Source organism: Bacillus rossius, chromosome 2 (genome assembly GCF_032445375.1).
Source record: "Bacillus rossius redtenbacheri isolate Brsri chromosome 2, Brsri_v3, whole genome shotgun sequence".
NCBI classification, from domain to species: Eukaryota; Metazoa; Arthropoda; class Insecta; order Phasmatodea; family Bacillidae; genus Bacillus; species Bacillus rossius.
Window position 1 is genome coordinate 40,954,391 of NC_086331.1, and position 21,987 is coordinate 40,976,377.

Sequence of the window (21,987 nt, forward strand, 5' to 3'; positions counted from 1 at the left end):
TATACTTTTTATAAGACGTTAATGCACTAAACTGTACTTCTCTGCTCTCATTGCCAACTTAACCGGATATTTACTTAACAACTTTAAATTATATGCATTTATAAGCAGGTGTTACTTAAAGGGTGAATTTCAAAAATGTAAATTGATGGTCTGCCATCACAAAAACATTACTTGCCTATAACTATTTTTCTTAAAATTTATTTCAAACCAATATTTTTAGCATATGCATATGATTTATCGGTAGGCCTGATATTAATCAAATCAAATAACCTATTTTAGCTGTAGAATTATGTACGCTAACCTCTAGAAAAATATTTTATTTAAAAAATACTGCTGTATTTCTTTATTCTAACGTAAACCCTTTTCAAGAGCCATGTCACCAAAGAAACATTTTAAAAACTTGTTTTACTGACATACTAACTAATTGCGTGGCTAAAGTATTCTGTTAGATAACATTCATTAATTATCATTAAAAATTCCATTTAAATCGTTGGCAAATAAAATATTTCACCGAAGGCTATTGATTAAATTAAAGAATCTTGGCGATTTGCTCTTTATTTGCATTCTTTTAAAGTTGCGTCTTTCGTAAATGATTACATTAAATTATAATAAAGAGTAAAATCATTTTCTTATTTCTTAGGTACATGTTCACCACTCTTCCACGAGCTGTTGCGCTTCACACTGAAAGCCACTGTCTGGCTAGTCTAGCTGTAAAAGAGGAAATGCAGGCAGCTGAAGACTTCAAAAATAAGGCAGGGATGAGTGACCGCGCTTCCAAGAATGTCCCTACCTGCTAGGTTTATGTTTTGCGATATGGCATCCCACCCCCCTTCCTGTTACGGGACTCCGGAGATTATCTTACAGGGGAATGACCAAGCCTCATAGAAAGAGAGGTCCCACGCAGGACAGAGACGGAGATAAGACTGACCCTTGCTGGCGGAGCTTATGTGCTGCCGGTGCTTCCTTTGATTCCAGAGCTTCTGGTGCTGCCGGTGTTTTCGGTTATTCCTTTGATTCCGGTGCTTATGTGGTTCCGGTGCTTTCTGTGCTTCCTTTGATTATGGTGCTTCCGGTGATTAATGTGCTTCTTTTGATTCCAGTGCTTAATATGCTTCTTTTGATTCCGGTGTTTAATGTGCTTCTTTTGATTCTGGTGCTTAATGTGCTTCCTGTTCCTTTTCTTGAGTGCTTCTGGTGCTTCCTTTGCTTCCGGTGCTTTATTGCTTCGAATGATTCCTGTGCTTCTGTTACTTCCTTCGCTTCGGTGCTTCCGGTGCTCTATTGCTTCCTTTGCTTCCGGTTCTTCCGGTGGTTCTGGTGTTTCCTTTGCTTCCGGTGCTTACGGTGCTTCCTTTGCTCCCGGTGCTTCGTTTCTTGCTTTTTTTTATTGTGCTTCCTTTTTTTAAATGAGCATCGATATGTCTGTACTCATGACATCATTGTTATTGTGGTTTAGAGATTATTAGTATATATGCCTGAGATTAAAAATGGTCTGGTCACATGGTACGAAGACATTTGGTCTATACATCTAACATTGTATTAGACCTGGTTGGAAGGTATTCCAATTTTTGAAAAATTAGATTTCATTGTAGATACAGCGACATCGTATTTATTTCGTCAGGTAGGTTTCTTGTTTAGAGTAGTATTTATTGTAGATAATTATTAATAAACTCCACTAGAGGTAATGGGAAACGGAATTTAAAATTTGTTTCAATTTTAGTTACTATTAGGGATCACTGACTGGGAATCTAACCAAGGGCAGGAATCTATCGAATCAATCATTATTTTAATAAGTAATTTTATGATGAATTTTGTATTTTTTCCTGAATTTATACTTAAATAATTACATAAATTTAAACTGGTGACCATGATGGCTTACTTGAGCTTGGTAGACGAGAAACCTAAGCCTCTTTTAGGACTTTTTAACGTATTTATTGAATAAGTAAACTTTTACATAAAAAAATAATTTTTTTGTATCAGTCAGGTATTGAACCGAGACGATCGAGTCAATATTTATTTTAATGAGTGATTTTTTTAATGAATTTTGGAATTTTTCCCGAATTTATAGTTTAAATAATACAGATTTTGTAGATGGCATCCAAATTATAAGATGGCGGGTGGCATGACAATTCACTGTCACTTAATAAATTAATACTGCACTCTAGCGAGTAAAATTTACACTAAGAACAATATGGCAACCTTCATCAGATGTAAACAATATGGTGGCATCCTGCAAACGAAAACAAGATGGCTGCCATGACATCATACCAAATTATGTAATATAAGCCTTGGTATTAGTGGTGGAGAAATCTATTACATAAGTGCGTTTTTTAAATTTAAATTTTATTAAAATTTAATTAAATATTTTTATACATTTTAAAATTTTTCCCCAAATTGCTAGCATTCAAATTACGGAATTTGAATATGGCGTACGAAATTAAAGATGGCGCAAGTTTTTAAAATTAATAATTTTTATTTATTTTGATGAATTAAAATTTTTTTCCCATTGAAGTCTGATAATATTTATGAATTTTGAAGATGAAGAATGTAACGAAAATTTCAACGTTCAAGTTGTTTTAAAATAATAATAATTAAATTTTTATAAAATTTAAAATTGTTTATGCTAATATTAGATAATAAAAAAAAATTAAGATAGTAGGCATAACGAAATTTGCAACATAAAACTTTTATTAAAATTTTATTAAGTAATTTCTTTTATAATTTTAGTTTTTTCAATAAAATTAGATAATACATCAAATATTCCAAGATGGCGGACATAATTCAAGATGTTGGCCGTAAAGAATACGGCAACGGTGTTGGCAAAGGTCAAGGTCATGTCCTCGGTGGCTTAGAGCGGCCTGACCATGGGAACTTTCAGCCGCAATGGAAACATTTCGATATTTTGAATTTTTCGGAAATAAAAACAGGAAATTTTTTTTCAAAATGGGATTTTTATTTTTCAGATTTTTTGAGATTTCTGGCGGAATTTTTTCTAAAATATTTGTAAATTTTGAGGAATTTTGAGAAATGTTTTGGCTACTTTTGAAGGTCAGTGTCAAAGGTCAAGTTAATCCAAGATGGCCACCGTGACGTCACATATTCAAGATGGCGGTCATCTCCTCAGCTTCTCCCTGCGGTGCCTGTCCCAGTACCGCCATTTACATACTACTCTGGTTTATTTGTTGAGAAAATGTGGTGTATTTGTTGACTTGACATACGGGTTTCTAGGGGCAAGTCCTGATGGCTTATTGAGGACTGATAATTCAATCATCGAAGTTATGTGTGTTTATTCAGCTATTGGAATAGGTCTCAAAGAACTGGCCAAAGAGTAGACAAGTTTCTATTTAGAAGAAAAAGAAGGCAAGCTAACGCTGAGGATAACACACAATTATTATTATCAAATTCAAGGGACACTGAAAATTTCAGAACGAGAAGCTTGCTACTTGAAAGTTATGACTGACCTAAAAGAAAATTTGCATACTGAAAAGGTTTACAGAGGATGTATATCTATTTGGAGAGATCAATGGTTCCGAAACTTCGTCGAGTCCATATCCACTGCTTGTTGCCGGAGATTGTTGAACCAAATGTGAGCCAAGGTAAACCTATTCGTGAACCTGAATATATATTAAAAGCGCCAGTAGAACAGAAGATTAAACTCCGTGTCAATGAGGTGAAAAGTGTATGTAAATAATAATTCAGTACAAAAAACATACATAACTTACATGACAATTAGGTTAAGGTTACCTTGTAGACTCATTGCATTTTTTTGAGATCACAATATCAGAATATTTCTGGTAATATTACTTAAAGGTGAATCAGTGGTTGATTTTAGAAGTAACTGATTTTATTTGTCAGTGATTTTTCAAAAATCTAAGTAAGTTAGGGTACTGATTTAAGAAAAGTGTTTGAGTATTTTTGTTTTGTAGATAAAATGATTATTATTTCTCGTCAGTTGAGTGCATTCATTCACTCTACAGCCGGTATATGTAACACAAAATTTCTTAGTGTTAACTGACTACCTGTTTTTACTCCTTAACTTAGAGCATTGAATAATAACTTTAAGATGTAACTGATAATCATTGTAGAACTTTGTAATTATATTCATACTCTGTGAACTCAAATTGAGACTCCACTGTCCCAAAATATTAATTTTTGAGTTCCTTAGACTGCAATTAAGTCAAAGTTTTACAAGATGCTTTTTTTTTGTTATTAGAAGATGATATTATTTAACACTGCCAAGTTATTTTTGCCTATTCACAGACTTAGAAGTAGTATATGATAGCCGGTCCGGAAACAGGATGCAGGATGTGGATTGTGATTGTCGGTCAGCCATCTTGGATTGTGACGTCACGGCGGCCATCTTGGATGAGTGTAACGGGACACAGCGTAACGGAACACAGCGTAACGGTACATAACGTAACGGGACAAGTAGATCATGGTGGCCATCTTGGATCCGCCATTTTGGATGACGTCATTTTGTTTTCTCGAACATTCCGACGTTGTGTTTTCCGCCATATTGGATCCTATTAATGTTGCAATTTTCGTTATGGTCGCCATCTTGAAATTTCGATGCCATCTTGAAAATCTTTAATTATTATCCGATTTTAATGAAAAAAATTCCAAAATTCATCAAAAAATTAACTTATTCGAATTCTGATTGATTGTATCGATCACGGTCCTCGGTTCTATACCGGTGAGTGCAAAAAAAAACAAAAAATGGCGACAGGCTCCTTCCTCAATGGTGGATGCAGGCAGACTGACTCCTACCACTTTTTTTCAAAGCATATATATCGTCACCTACTATGACGTCATGTCCGCCATCTTTAAAATCCGCAATTTTTATGTTAGGAAATCGGGAAACATTTTATAAATCATTAAAAAATTATTTAATTGAATAAATAATAAAAATCATAAAAACCACTGTTGCAGTTATCGTTACGGTCGCCATCTTGGATTATATAAATGTTGCATATTTCGTTACGCCAGCCATCTAGGTTGAGTATTTTGCCTTTGTTACAAATATCATAAATTCCGCCATATTGGATCCTATTAATAATGCATTTATCGTTATGGTCGCCATCTTGGAAATCCGTATTTTTTATGTTATAAAATCGGTAAAAATTCCAAAATTCATCAAAAAATTAACTTAATAGAATTATGATTGTTTATATCGATTCCCGTCCTTGGTTCGAAACCGATGAGGGCAAAAAATAAAAAAAACATCAGTTCCTTCCTCCACAGAAGCCACCTACAGACTGACCTACCTCCACCAATAACAAGGTATTTACCATCAGCTGGTATGACGTCATGTCCGTTATCTTGTATTCATCCGCTGGAGACCACCAACCTGTTTTCGTCCGTTAGAGTGTACCAATGCCATGTTGGTATAATTTTCTGGGCACCATACCATTGTCCTCAACTGTTGGCATTAAACTTTGTCATTGACCTTGAACTTTGACCTTGACCTTGAACTTTGACCTTGACCTTGAACCTTGACCTTGAACTTTGATCTTGCCCTTGAACTTTGATCTTGCCCTTGAACTTTGACCTGTCCTTGAACTTTGACCTTGAACTTTTACCTTGACCTTGAACTTTGACCTTGACCTTGAAATTTGACCTTGACCTTAAAATTTTACCGTGACCTTGATCTTTGACTTTTAACCTTGATGAACATCATGGATCCGTCATTGTATGTTCAGTACATGCTACCAGGAGATACCACATGCTAGCGATCATTGCCAACACCATTTTTCGTCTGCTGGAGGACACCATCTTGTGTGTACTCGTCTTACCTTCATGCTAGTTTTATTCTAACCTGCTACAGTGCACTAATAATTTATTACTGAGGTGCCCGCCATCTTGAAATTCAGCCACCATCTTGAAAATCCGTAATTTTAATGCTAGAAATGCGGGGAAAATTCCAAAAGTCACCGAAAAAAATCAATTATTAATTTTTAAATTGAATCGATGGATTCCTGTCCACGGTTCGATTCCTGATCAGTGACAGTTGTAACTAATTATTAAATAAATTTTAGATTCTGTTTTCCATTACCTTTCGCGGAGTTAATTAATCATTCACTCTACGAAAAAAACTCAAGTCAATATACCTGACCAACGAATTAATACATTGCCGATTAGCCTATTATGAAAGTCTAATTTTTCAATAATCTGAATAACCTATAAGCCGTCCATGTACAAAACCACACATATAGACCAATTAATTGTCTTCAGTCCATGAGACAGAGTCATGTCATTATCAGACGTATATGCTAGTCATTTCAGGTCCGCATGACCTTCTTCGTTAGCTTATTATATTCAATTAATCCGTCGTGACATTTTTTATACTTACTAAAGGAACAAGTGACCTTGAAAAATATTTTAGTAACACCAAGAGGTTTTTAAACTAGTAAATATTCAATCACTACATTTTGTACTACGCACAATCAACAAAAAAGGAAGCACCGTCATCGAAAAGGCAGCACCATCAATGAAAAGCCAGCACATTTGGAAGCACCGACAACGAAAAGGCAGCACCGCCAACGAAAAGGTAGCACATTTGGAAGCACCGACAACGAAAATGAAGCACCATCAACGAAAAGGCAGCACCAGCAACGAAAAGGCAGCACATTTGGAAGCACCGACAACGAAAAGGAAGCACCATCAACGAAAAGGCCGCACCGCCAACGAAAAGGAAGCACATTTGGAAGCACCGACAAAGAAAAGGCAGCACCGCCAACGAAAAGGAAGCACATATGGAAGCACCGACAACGAAAAGGCAGCACCGGCATCGAAAAGGAAGCACATTTGGAAGCACCGACAACGAAAAGGCAGCACCGGCATCGAAAAGGCAGCACATTTGGAAGCACCGACAACGAAAAGGCAGCACCGGCATCGAAAAGGAAGCACATTTGGAAGCACCGACAACTAAAATGCAGCACTGCCAACGAAAAGGCAGCACATTTGGAAGCACCGCCAACGAAAAGACAGCACATTTGGAAGCACCCCCAACGAAAAGGCAGCACCATCGACGAAAAGGAAGCACATTTGGAAGCACAAGTTACGAGAACTAAGTTTTAGTTAGAAATCAGAATACAAGAAATAAAAACATTAAATTTTTATAATTCAAATTATTTATTTTATTTCTGTACATTATACAAATGCAAGTAAAACAAGCCATTATTGTATGTAGCCAGCTTTCCTCAGTTCTTTGAGTATGAAGGATATTTCTTTGATGCACGAATAGTTTCCTGCACAAAGCGAGCCATGTAGAAGTCTTAGCCGGTCAACCAATATGTTTGGATCTTTCCATGATGTGTAATCAATCTCTTCTACCACAATTTTACTTGCTTGTTTATTATAAATATTATGATCTCTGGTGTATTCCGTTTTAACACCAACCTCAGGGCAACTTTCATTATCGAGATAGTGATCATCACAAGCTTGATCAGATTTATTTAATATATCTCGACGTTTCCATCGTTTCGGTCTCAGGACACCGACACAGTCTTCGATCTTGCCTGCTTTAGCTGCTTCATCACAGTCTATGTCTTTGTCAACAGCCTCAGAGTCGCTGTAGCAATCACCGTAGAAGGCATCATCTTCACCCAGATTACCGTAAGAATTCGATGCCGATGATGTCGAAGTGTCTTCATCGTCTTCACGATCCTTTTTAGGAGTCCATCATTTTTACAGAGTAGGAAAGATCTACTTGAATTCGGCTGAAATGTATTCTCACTTTTCACGTTAAGGATTCTTCCATTGTCTTCATTCTTCCATAAATCATCATCATCCTTCAATTTAAGTTTTTTGTCGAGATTGGAAGAGCCGCGAACATAATCTCTCCCAAGACAAGGAAAATTATTGTCGTAATGCAAATCGCTCTTCCTTAGCCTAGTAGAGCCATCGTTGTCCTCTAGCTTGTACGCAGGCTTGGCGTTACAAGTTCTGTCATGTCTTTTAAAGCTCTCTCTCCGCGTAAACGACTTGCTACATCTAACACAACTTATCATATTACGTAGTGGATTTTTAACACAGTCATTCTTCTCGTGTTGTCTTCCATTCTTTCTCAAGATAAATTCTTTGCTGCAAAACTTACACCTGTGTCCTTTCAATACAGCAACAGTCACCGAATCAGGATTCATATTAGTTACTGAGACTATTGTCAGATGCAAACTGAGTGAATTAAATTAGTTACATAACTTAAATAGAATTTTCTAAATATTTCAACAGCAAGAATTAAGTTACCTCATACAAAAGATATTGTTTCACGTGGTTTCGATTATTAGCATGAGATGTCGCCACGTGTTGTCTTGAGTCATAATTTATTTAGTTCTTTTATGTGGTATGCGGGATGCTCACTAACGTTCGCAAAACAAGGATGGCTTCGCTAGACATCAAGGAGAAGGAAGTTTGTCTTTCATGTTAATGCTTCTCAGCTGTCTCAAAGCATATTATTTGTCTGAGTAAAGTTATTATTTTTTAAATCCACCTGATAAAAATATTGTATGTTCTGATTTATTGACAGAATTTCACTGATTAAATGTAACTCTGAATAGAAATGACATGACTCAGTAAGTAAAAAATTCTTCATGCAGAGATAGATCTCTCACAAATAATCAGGAGCACTCGGTGAAAACCATCAGATGTCTAGCCAGGAATAATCAGAAACACTTGGAGAAAGCCATCAATATAATATCAAGATTAATCAGAAGCACTCGGAGAAATCCATCAGATGTCTAGTTAGGTATAATCAGAAGCACACGGAGTAAACCGCCATAATACTGTCAAGAATAATCGGAAGCTCACGGAGAAAACCACCATAATATTGTCAAGAATAATCAGGAGCACACGGAGAAAACCATCATAATATTAACAATAATAATCGGAAGCACACGGAGAAAACCACCATAATATTGACAAGAATAATCGGAAGCACAGTGAGAAAACCACCACAAGTTTTCTTTGATATGATAAAAATACAGAAAAAAATATTTAATAAATAACAAAAAAAAATAATAAAAAATTTTAAATGACAAAATAAAATACAAAAATACAAAATTCTGGCTTGTACAAGAACTATATCTTTGCTCAACAATGAGAAGTTCACAAGCTAGCAGAATCTGTTTATGTATTTTTGTATTTTATTTTGTCATTTTTTTTTTATTATTTTTTTTGTTCTTTATTAAATATTTTTTTCTGTATTTTTATGATATCAAAGAAAACTTGTGGTGGTTTTCTCCGTGTGCTTCCGATTATTATTGTTAATATTATGATGGTTTTCTCCGTGTGCTCCTGATTATTCTTGACAATATTATGGTGGTTCTCTCCGTGAGCTTCCGATTATTCTTGACAATATTATGGCGGTTTACTCCGTGTGCTTCTGATTATACCTAACTAGACATCTGATGGATTTCTCCGAGTGCTTCTGATTAATCTTGATATTATATTGATGGCTTTCTCAAAGTGTTTCTGATTATTCCTGGCTAGACATCTGATGGTTTTCACCGAGTGCTCCTGATTATTTGTGAGAGATCTATCTCTGCATGAAGAATTTTTTACTTACTGAGTCATGTCATTTCTATTCAGAGTTACATTTAATCAGTGAAATTCTGTCAATAAATCAGAACATACAATATTTTTATCAGGTGGATTTAAAAAATAATAACTTTACTCAGACAAATAATATGCTTTGAGACAGCTGAGAAGCATTAACATGAAAGACAAACTTCCTTCTCCTTGATGTCTAGCGAAGCCATCCTTGTTTTGCGAACGTTAGTGAGCATCCCGCATACCACATAAAAGAACTAAATAAATTATGACTCAAGACAACACGTGGCGACATCTCATGCTAATAATCGAAACCACATGAAACAATATCTTTTGTATGAGGTAACTTCATTCTTGCTGTTGAAATATTTAGAAAATTCTATTTAAGTAATGTATCTAATTTAAATCACTCAGTTTGCATCTGACAATAGTCTCAGTAACTAATATGAATCCTGATTCGGTGACTGTTGCTGTATTGAAAGGACACAGGTGTAAGTTTTGCAGCAAAGAATTTATCTTGAGAAAGAATGGAAGACAACACGAGAAGAATGCTGTGTTAAAAATCCACTACGTAATATGATAAGTTGTGTTAGATGTAGCAAGTCGTTTACGCGGAGAGAGAGCTTAAAAGAACATGACAGAACTTGTAACGCCAAGCCTGCGTACAAGCTAGAGGACAACGATGGCTCTACTAGGCTAAGGAAGAGCGATTTGCATTACGACAATAATTTTCCTTGTCTTGGGAGAGATTATGTTCGCGGCTCTTCCGATCTCGACAAAAAACTTAAATTGAAGGATGATGATGATTTATGGAAGAATGAAGACAATGGAAGAATCCTTAACGTGAAAAGTGAGAATACATTTCAGCCGAATTCAAGTAGATCTTTCCTACTCTGTAAAAATGATGGACTCCTAAAAAGGATCATGAAGACGATGAAGACACTTCGACATCATCGGCATCGAATTCTTACGGTAATCTGGGTGAAGATGATGCCTTCTACGGTGATTGCTACAGCGACTCTGAGGCTGTTGACAAAGACATAAACTGTGATGAAGCAGCTAAAGCAGGCAAGATCGAAGACTGTGTCGGTGTCCTGAGACCGAAACGATGGAAACGTCGAGATATATTAAATAAATCTGATCAAGCTTGTGATGATCACTATCTCGATAATGAAAGTTGCCCTGAGGTTGGTGTTAAAACGGAATACACCAGAGATCATAATATTTATAATAAACAAGCAAGTAAAATGGTGGTAGAAGAGATTGATTACACATCATGGAACGATCCAAACATATTGGTTGACTGGCTAAGACTTCTACATGGCTCGCTTTGTGCAGGAAACTATTCGTGCATCAAAGAAATATCCTTCATACTCAAAGAACTGAGGAAAGCTGGCTACATACAATAATGGCTTGTTTTACTTGCATTTGTATAATGTACAGAAATATAATAAATAATTTGAATTATAAAAATTTAATGTTTTTATTTCTTGTATTCTGATTTCTAACTAAAACTTTGTTCTCGTAACTTGTGCTTCCAAATGTGCTTCTTTTTCGTCGATGGTGCTGCCTTTTCGTTGGCGGTGCTTCCAAATGTGCTGTCTTTTCGTTGGCGGTGCTTCCAAATGTGCTGTCTTTTCGTTGGCGGTGCTTCCAAATGTGCTGCCTTTTCGTTGGCAGTGCTGCCTTTTAGTTGTCGGTGCTTCCAAATGTGCTTCCTTTTCGATGCCGGTGCTGCCTTTTCGTTGTCGGTGCTTCCAAATGTGCTTCCTTTTCGATGCCGGTGCTGCCTTTTCGTTGTCGGTGCTTCCATATGTGCTTCCTTTTCGTTGGCGGTGCTGCCTTTTCTTTGTCGGTGCTTCCAAATGTGCTTCCTTTTCGTTGGCGGTGCGGCCTTTTCGTTGATGGTGCTTCCTTTTCGTTGTCGGTGCTTCCAAATGTGCTGCCTTTTCGTTGGTGGTGCTGCCTTTTCGTTGATGGTGCTTCATTTTCGTTGTCGGTGCTTCCAAATGTGCTGCCTTTTCGTTGGCGGTGCTGCCTTTTCGTTGTCGGTGCTTCCAAATGTGCTGGCTTTTCATTGATGGTGCTGCCTTTTCGATGACGGTGCTTCCTTTTTTGTTGATTGTGCGTAGTACAAAATGTAGTGATTGAATATTTACTAGTTTAAAAACCTCTTGGTGTACTAAAATATTTTTCAAGGTCACTTGGTCCTTTAGTAAGTATAAAAAATGTCACGACGGATTAATTGAATATAATTAGCTAACGAAGAAGGTCATGCGGACCTGAAATGACTAGCCTATACGTCTGATAATGACATGACTCGGTCTCATGGACTGAAGGAAATTAATTGGTCTATATGGGTGGTTTTTTACATGGACGGCTTATAGGTTATTCAGATTATTGAAAAATTAGACTTTCATAATAGTCTAATCGGCAATGTATTAATTCGTTGGTCAGGTATATTGACTTGAGTTTTTTTCGTAGAGTGAATGATTAATTAACTCCGCGAAAGGTAATGGAAAACAGAATCTAAAATTTATTTAATAATTAGTTACAACTGTCACTGGTCAGGAATCGAACCGTGGACAGGAATCCATCGATTCAATTTGAAAATTAATAATTGATTTTTTTCGGTGACTTATGGAATTTTCCCCGCATTTCTAGCATTAAAATTACGGATTTTCAAGATGGTGGCTGAATTTCAAGATGGCGGGCACCTCAGTAATAAATTATTAGTGCACTGTAGCAGGTTAGAATAAAACTAGCATGATGGTAAGACGAGTACACCTACAAGATGGTGTCCTCCAGCAGACGAAAACAAGATGGTGGCAATGACCACCAGCAGGCGGTAGCTCCTGGTAGCATGTACTGAACATAAAATGTCGGATCCATGATAGTCGTCAAGGTCAAAGTCGAATTTCAAGGTCAAGGCAAATTTCAAGGTCAGGGCCAAATTTAAAGGTCGAGGTCAAACTTCAAGGTCAAGGTCAAAGTTCAAGGTCAAAGTTCAAGGACAGGTCAATTTTCAAGGGCAAGGTCAAAGTTCAAGGGCAAGGTCAAAGTTCAAGGACAGGTCAAAGTTTAAGGGCAACATCAAAGTTCAAGGTTAAGGTTCAAGGTCAAGGTCAAAGTTCAAGGTCAAGGTCAAAGTTCAAGGTCAATGACAAAGTTTAATGCCAACAGTTGAAGAAAATGGTATGGTGCCCAGAAAATTATACTTGCATGGCATCGGTACACTCTAACGGACGAAAACAGGTTGGTGGTCTCCAGCGGATGAATACAAGATGACGGACATGACGACATACCAGCTGATGGTAAATACCTTGTTATTGGTGGAGGTAGGTCAGTCTGTAGGTGGCTTCTGTGGAGGAAGGAACTGATGTTTTTATTTTTATTTTTTGCCCTCACCGGTATCGAACCAAGGACGGGAATCGATATAAACAATTAAAATTCTATTAAATTAATTTGTTGATGAATTTTAGAATTTTTACCGATTTTCTAACATAAAAAAAACGGATTTCTAAGATGGCGACTAAATTTCAAGATGGCGACTATAACGATAATAGTATCATTAATAGGATCCAATATGGCGGAATTTATATGTGTAACAAAGGCAAAATACTCAACCAAGATGGTGGGCGTAACGAAAAATGCAACATTTATATAATCCAAGATGGCGACCGTAACAATAACGGCAACAGTGGTTTTTAAGATTTTTATTATTTATTCGATTAAATAATTTTTTAATGATTTATAAAAATTTTCCCGATTTTCTAACATAAAAATTGCGGATTTTCAAGATGGCGGACATGACGTCATAGTAGGTGACGATATATATGCTTTGAAAAAAAGTGGTAGGAGTTTGTCTGCCTGCATCCACCATTGAGGAAGGAGCTTGTCGCCATTTTTAGTTGTTTTTTTTGCACTCACCGGGTTCGAACCGAGGACGGTGATCGATATAATCAATCAGAATTCGAATAAGTTAATTTTTTGATGAATTTTGGAATTTTTTTCATTAAAATTGGATAATAATTAAAGATTTTCAAGATGGCGTCGAAATTTCAAGATGGCGACCATAACGAAAATTGCAACATTAAATTCATCCAATATGGCGAAAAACACAACGTCGGAATGTTCGAGAAAACAAAATGACGTCATCCAAAATGGCGGATCCAAGATGGATACCATGATCTACTTGCCCCGTTAAGTTATGTCCCATTACGCTGTGTTCTGTTACGCTGTTTCCCGTTACGCTGTGTCCCGATACACTAATCCAAGATGGCCGCCGTGACGTCACAATCCAAGATGGCTGACCGACAATCACAATCCACATCCTGCATCCTGTTTCCGGACCTGCTATCATATACTTCTCTTAGAATATGGATTATTTAGGAAAACCGTGTTTATAGTAAAATAATAAAAAGTTTACCTTTGGATTTGTGAACTTTGGATCGCACCATCCACCACAGATGGCAGCACCTTAATAACACTTTCCGTTCCATTCACGAAATTACTTCCACCTTATCGCCTTATGCCGAGAGCTGAGATGTGATTCACATCAATAAAAAGTTAAAACGCCATTTTTCGGATCTTTGGAACCTCTGCAGTTACGAATTTAGAAGAGTGCTGAATAGAATAACTTCTAGGCACTCGTAAAGACAGCATTGTAGAATTGTTAAAAAAAAAAAAAAAAAAAAAAAAACATTTTTTGGCGGCCGCACATCTTTTAACATTTTAAATTGGGCCACGTTTATTATGTATCGACTTGCATCGGCTGCCTAGAGGACAACAGGACATTATGGTAGTTCAGTCTGCCGTGACTCTGACAAGTACCATCCAATTTATACGCAGGAGATTAAAGAACACTTCAAGTATCATTGCATCTTAAATTTAATTTTGGTAACTGTAACAATAACATACCGTTTGAATTCATTTTAGTTGTGATTATGAAGGGAGAAACTATCATGCAAAGACACAATCTCTTTAAGACTTTTCAGAGCTATTATATAACATGTATTTACACTTCCAACTAATAAATAGGGTCTTCGTAGATCAGTTTACAATTATTGCTAACTTGCATGATTAATTGTAGAAGTAATAAAGATAGATCAGTGCATATGTTGGCTGGGTGGTTGAATGACAGTGGGTATGGATACGCGTGGGAAGAGTAACAGTAAGCCAGTGAACTTGCCGCCACTGCGCTGGACCGACCGACCAAGTCACAGCCACGAGGTATGGGGGCGACTGTCAGTATATCTGGCAACACTGCTGCGGCTGTATGACGCTGCAGGTGGGGGAAGGTCTCAAGCACGCGGGTATCTGCAAGGCTTATCGCACAGCAACGATACATCCTCCTCCGACAGCTGGCTCGCGAATGAGCGCTTCGTGTTTTTTTTTCTGACGAGCTCCAATATCCCGCTATGCCACCAGCATGAACCCCTGTGGGCCCTACAGCATGCATGTTAGTAGCTAAGAGCGGTTGGAGTATGGATGCGTTTCAGGGCAAGCCATATACGCTCCAGTCAGGGTTTTTATTGTAAAAAAGGCCCCTGCATCGCGGCTGTAGCAGGGTTGTCTGGTGCCACGGCTGTAATTGTGGCCATGGGCACACCCCGAAGTAGGAAGAGTCAGATTGAAGGGCACAGGAAAACCAATATTTGTATACAGCATAGATTTGCTTCACCTGGACAATGGAAAAAAGTTTGAAAAACTAGTTTTTATTATTGTCAGAAAGGATGTTATATTATTATGTTTATCGAGGACGAGACAAGTAAAAACTAACTTTAATGCCACACATTGCATACATCTAGATATTTCATAATTAAGGAAATAATATTGATTTACGTGATTTATTTTGCCCCTTATTATGATTGAGATCATGTTGGGTACAGCTCCATTCCTTTGCATTCTCCTCAGCATACCAATCAGCACTTTGCAGCTTATGCGTTGTAATTAACACTCTTTTATTTTCTTCTGTTTTATCATCATAAAAACCAAAAAAAAGTAAATTTGTGCTTAGATGCTTGTGAATATGAATACTAGAAACAATTTTCATGAAAGTCTAAATAGAAGCAAACTTCTAGCTATTATTTACATATCAAATGTTTATGAAATTAAGTGATGAAGCCTTGAACTACTTACTAAATTAGATAAGTTAAATTTAAACATGTTTTTTTAACTTAAATAAAATAATAATACATTCTTTCAATGTTTCATGCAATGGGGAATTTTGATTTATTGCAGTTTTTTCGATATACGCCATTGCAGCAATGGCGTATGTCCAAAAAACTGCAATAAATCAAGAATAATACAGTAAATTAAAATGTAATTGGTTTTGACTGATTGCTAGGGACCGAAAAAATTCGCGGTTTCGATAGCCTTCAGGATAGACTGCACATTTTCCTGTACACTTGGGCAAGTAACGCAAGTTCATTGGCTGCTGACTTGTAAGTCGTCTCAGCTGGTTTGTCCGTGATTCGATCCTTCTTTGGTTGAGGTTTTATAACTGGTTGAGATTTGTCAAGTGTCAAGATGAACAGTAAGCCAATAGCAAAATCATATAAAATGTATATGTGTTTGAATTTTATCATATCGCCGAATAAATCTGCGAATTTTTACGGTCTCTACAGATTGATATCTTAAGAAAGCACAAGGTAATATGTAGAGGTATTGTTTTAATAGTGAACCTACCAGACTGTTTTTGTCATTGGTAACCTGCTGTGTTCATCGGTGTTTTCGTCATTGTGTTGTCCATAATATATGTTGGTCTCCATTGTTGTGTTTTCTGTGTGTTCCAGTTTGTGGGTTGTCTGCATTTCTCGTTGTTGTTGATACGGTTTCGTCGTTGATAGGCCACTGTATCCGTGTGTGCTGTTATTATTCATGACCAAATTACTTCCACGGAATTATTGTGCGATCTGATTATTTTAAGTTTGGCTGTGTTCGTCTGTGCTGTGATTATTGTGTTTTTTTAATTACATGCTTGGTTTCATTTTTGATCAATATTTTTGACATCAGCTATTTTAACTTGTATGGTTTATGTTTCCATTTTGCATTTCTGGTTTTACATATCTGAGTTTTCCATGACAAACATTTCAAAACTGCAATGACGTATGTACAAAAAACTATCTTAAATTACCAAATCCCATCGCATAAACCATTTAAAGATCGTACAAAAATTAAATAATAATTATTTCACAAACGCAGATTCAGACCATTAAATATATTTTAAATTTAATTTTTACATTTGTCAATATTACACATATGCACTAAATTTCAGACACGGAAAAAATTTAGCTTAAATTACTTACCGCAAATTTTTCATAAATATGGTGAAAACCCTTAAAATTGGTACAATAAAACATTCTCGTCATTCTGCATCAGAATTTTGAGTTATGGAACAAAATAATTTAAACGCCAAAAAAATGGTAAGCCATCGCAATTCAATGTTCCGAGACATCGACAAAAATCAGTCGTTGCCAGCTAGCACAATTATTAATTATAAATATATAGGATGCTTAGTGCCCCAAGCCACATTAATATAAATTTTCAAACATCGCTTCTTAGTATTTGCAATATACTTCATTGAGTGCACTACGATGTATTGACTAGTAGTACAAGACAACATTCTCAATTATGAATGCCAAATAGCTAGAGAGATGATGGATAATAGTTTTAATTATATAGGTGCTATAAAATGCTACAAAGTGATTTATAAGCTATTAAATACTACAATGTGGTTTATCTTCTAATAAATAAAAATCTATACGCACCCATATGTTTCCTATGGAACACAAAACGGCTGGACCGATTTTGAAGAAATTTTCAGGCAATCTTCAGATTAGCCCAGCGGGTGATCCTGTCAAGTTTAGTAGCGTATCAACTAAATGGCGCTGCAGCGCATCAACTTCTATCTTAAAATGGCAGAACCATATCTACCGGGCTCTGCTAATTAGCTATAAAATGCTCCAATCAGGCTTTAAAGCAGAAAAAATTGATTGCCATACAAAAATGACTTGCTGCAAATTTTTTTTGTAGATATCAAAAACATTTTCCAATACAAAGTCAGTAATTGTAGCCAACGTTTTTCCAAGTGAGATGCACCAACTTGTAAAAAAAAAAACTGACATCATCCAGTATTTTTTTGTGTATTTCGATTTTTCGTCATACTGAGTGCATGCACTATTTGCTTAACTCGACAAATTATTTAACACGTAAATGGGAACCAGTTGTGACATGGAGAACAAACTGGCGCTACTTCTAAGCGACACGTAGGTTTCATCAGTAGCGGTTGTTAAAATGCATGTTGCCATTATCAACTGTAGGGCACAGAAAATATATCTAGTTACTTTATGTCGGTAATCCAAATGTTCTGTTGTGCACACACTGTAACATCGATGATTGGAAGAATAAAAGACAACAGATAAGCGTGTTAAAAGTCTCATCTAAATGACAGTACAATTATTAACTGAAAACATCACCAGCTATAATTTAACCCAAAGCATCTCGAAAATAATTTCTTTTAGATTTATTGGAAATGTATGTTATGCACGCACTAGCAATTTCACATTAATTTGTGTTTTCTTGTAACCAAAACAATAATATTCTATATAAAGACAGTGTAGGATAGTACTTAAAAATAACAAAGAATTTATGCAAATAATGGCCTTCCAAAAACTGACTCAACTGTTTGCTAAATAAATTGCTTTTTGTTAAATTTATTGTTTAGTGTAATTATAGTATTTAACATATATTCTTTAATTGAAAACATATTGCTATGAGTCTGATTTATAAATGCTATTTTCCATCATCTCTACCAATATGCCATTACTTAAATTGTTTTTTTTTTTACAAATGCGAAACAAGTTTTATATTAGTGAGCATTTTTGCAATTTACAGCTATAATGATCTTGTAAACTGCCATTCTGTGTGCATTTTTTAAATTTTTGTATGTCTAAATAAAGGGTTGTAAATTATTGCTCTATAAACGCTACAGCTCAACATATAGCATAGCTGGAAGTAACTAAAACATTCTACTATTTGCTAGAAGTAGGGGAGGACGGGGCAAGTTGGCGATGTTAAGAGTTCACCATTTTTTATAATTTTAATTTTGGAAATATGATTTCCTTCTTTCCAGACACTATTAGAATAGTCTTTTGTCGTGGTGTAACTACATGAAAAAAATCTATATTTCTATATTATCTCAAAAATTCTGCCCTTTTAAAAATATAATGCAAATGTGCCATCTTGCCCCGTTACCGGGGCAAGATGACTTTGGGGTAAGATGACATTTTTGACACAAGTTTAAACATATTTATTCTTAGAATGCAAACTACTGTAAACTAACTAATTTAACATTGTTACATGCGTTTTTACATATAAGGCATGTTATTAAAGGCTTGGTTTGTTGAAAATTACAATTAATATTTAACTTACATAACTAATTCAGAGTTGGTGTTTTATAAACAATAATCGCACACAAATTTTCCTCCTTCAAAGTTCGAGCAGTCCTCGTGCCACCATGTGTGGCATTTGCAACACTCGATCCAGTCTTCTGATGGAGGATTGACATAAATCTCATCACACACTGGACACTGCACTTCGGATATTTGAGCTGAAGTCATGCCTGTCGAAAGTTGGAGCTTCTTGGATTTTTCTCGAGAATCGAGCTTCAGTTTCTTAGTAACAGTTCCTTTTTTGGCTTCTCTAGACTCTTGTCTTTGTTGCTTCAAACGTTCTTGTTCTATCCTCTGAGCTCTCCTCTGAACCAGAATCGCTTTCATGGGTGAGCTTGTGATGACACTTGCATTTTGCTTATGAGATTATAAAGCTCAGAAAATCAAACAAAAGTTATAAAAGAGTTGTATGTGGATACCACAAAAACCGTATAAAGCACTTGGGGCAAGATGATGAGTCGTCATCTTGCCCCAGTCAACTTGCCCCGATCAGCAATGTTATTAGTATTGGATCTTTTCGCTAGGAAAAAAAATAAAAGGTTAACAATATATAGTGGTTAAGAAAAGTATATAGTCAAAGGTAATAATGTGTGGCATTGAATATCCAAATATCTTACCTGTTTGTCCATGATATATTACTTCGAAGTTCTTGAAAATTACAATACGTCAGACCAAATGTACGAACATCATCTAACAAACAACTAAATGGTCGCAGCGGCTTCACTGTGCGATTCTTTAGTGCCCACCAGTGTGGAGCGCTAGTAGTGTCTGTTAGGTGGTGCTATCTAGTGCCATGACGTGGAAATAAGTCATTCGTCATCTTGCCCCGCTCGTCAACTTGCCCCGTCCTCCCCTACCTGTTAAAAAATCAGAGTTAATTATTCTGAAAACAATTTTATGCCAAATACCTTCAAGCTAAATTATTTATGCCAAACGACTTAAAGAGGAAATAATTTAAGGTCAAATGACTTTAGGCCAAATACGTTTAGGTCAAATGACTTTAGGCCAAATATGTTTAGGTCAAATGACTTTAGGCTAAATACATTTAGGTCAAATGACTTTAGGCCAAATAAGTTTAGGCCAAACGTCTTTAGGCCAAATAATTTTAGGTCAAATAAGTGTCACAAAATTATTTTAGGCCAAGTGACTTTATGCCAAACAATTTTAGGCCAAAAGACTTTAGGCCAAATAACTTTATGCCAAATGCCTTTAGGCCAAATAATTTTAGGTCAAATGACTTTAGGCCAAACAAATTTATGTCAAATGGTTTTAGGCCAAACATCTTTAGGCCAAATAATTTTAGGCCTAATGACTTTAGGTCAAAAAAGTTTAGGCCAAGTGAATGTTCTCAAACAGTTTTAGGCCAAATATTTTAGGCCAAACGACGCGCTCCCGAAAAATTCCCGATATGGGGGAAAATTTCCCGTTTTATTCCGTAAAAATCCCAGCGGCTAGAAATGTCCTGATATAGGCTTAAGCATCCTTAACTCAAGCTTCAGTTAAGCCTCTATCAGGATGTGACTTTGACCTTTGACCTTGACCTTGACCCCGGCGGCCATTTTGGATCCGCCATCTGGGATGACATCATTTTGTTTTCTCGAACTGTCCGCCATTTTGTTTTCCGCCATTTTGGATGATGACGTCATAGTTGCAATTTCCGTTACTGCCGCCATCTTTATATTTTTTATTTATTATCCGATTTTAATGAAAAAAAATTTTAAATTTTTAAAAAAATTCAATTAATAAAATTTTAATATATTTTTTTAAAAAAATGAACTTTTAAGACACGGAGCTCGGAGTCCTCGGTTCGAACACAACGAGTGCAAAAAAAAATAAAAAAAAGTCCGATCCTTCCCCCGCGGTGGCTACAGGCAGACTGACTTACCCCCACCACTTTTTTTCATAGCACATATATCTTCACCTAGTATGACGTCAAGTCCGCCATCTTGTCTTCGATGTTGGAAGCCATCATCAATGTATCGTCGGCGAGAGTGCGCTGACGCCATGTTAGTTTAATTCTTACCTGCTAGAGTGCAGTAATCATTTATTACTAAGGTGCCCGCCATCTTGAAATTCGGCCGCCATCTTGAAATCATGTAAAAATGTAGCTAGAAAAGCGGGAAAAAATCCAAAAATCATTAAATAAATCACTCATAACTTACATATTGATTCGATCGATTCCTGTCCTCGGTTCGATACCCGATCGATGCAAAAATGTTTAATTTTATGTAAAAAATAATAATTTCAATAAAACATGTTCAACATTCGTAAAGAGACTTTAAATCATCTACTACCATCACCCTATCAGACATCAAGACCACCATATTGGAAATTCATAATTTTAATGCTAGAGATTCGGGAAAAAGTCCAAAATTCATTAAAAAAAATTGTAATCCATATAATGATTGATTGGATCGACTAAGGTCCCTGGTTCGATCCCTGGCCGATACAAAACAACTTTAATTTAAAAAAATACTAAAAAAGTGTTAGGTTTGAGAAAATAAAAACACTACAAGTTCTTTTAAGAAAATTTTATTACATAAATTCAATACACTACTACAAGTACAAAAAAAACTGACAAATTACTAAAGCTTTCTGGATTCCTCGATTCAAACAGTCTTCTTATAGTATGGACTAAGCCTTTTACATGACTTTAAATGTCTATCCAATCCGGTCTTCACCGCAGCCAGAGACGGACTGAAGTTCAAATCACTTATATAGTCTCATTAGCCGGTACAACACATGAGTCAAATCAATAACCATTTTCATTATACGTCTCGGAGCATTTTTTATAATGACGATGTAAGCTATCGAGACGTGAAATTAGTTTATTGCACTTATTGCACTGAAATTGTAATCTTTGAACATTATTAGAACAACCGCTTCTTTCATGTCTGCGAGCATTTGAGGTGATAGTAAATGATGCACCACAGTATTTGCACTGATGCGAAGTACACTCTTCATTAATTGAAGTATTCAATGCTGA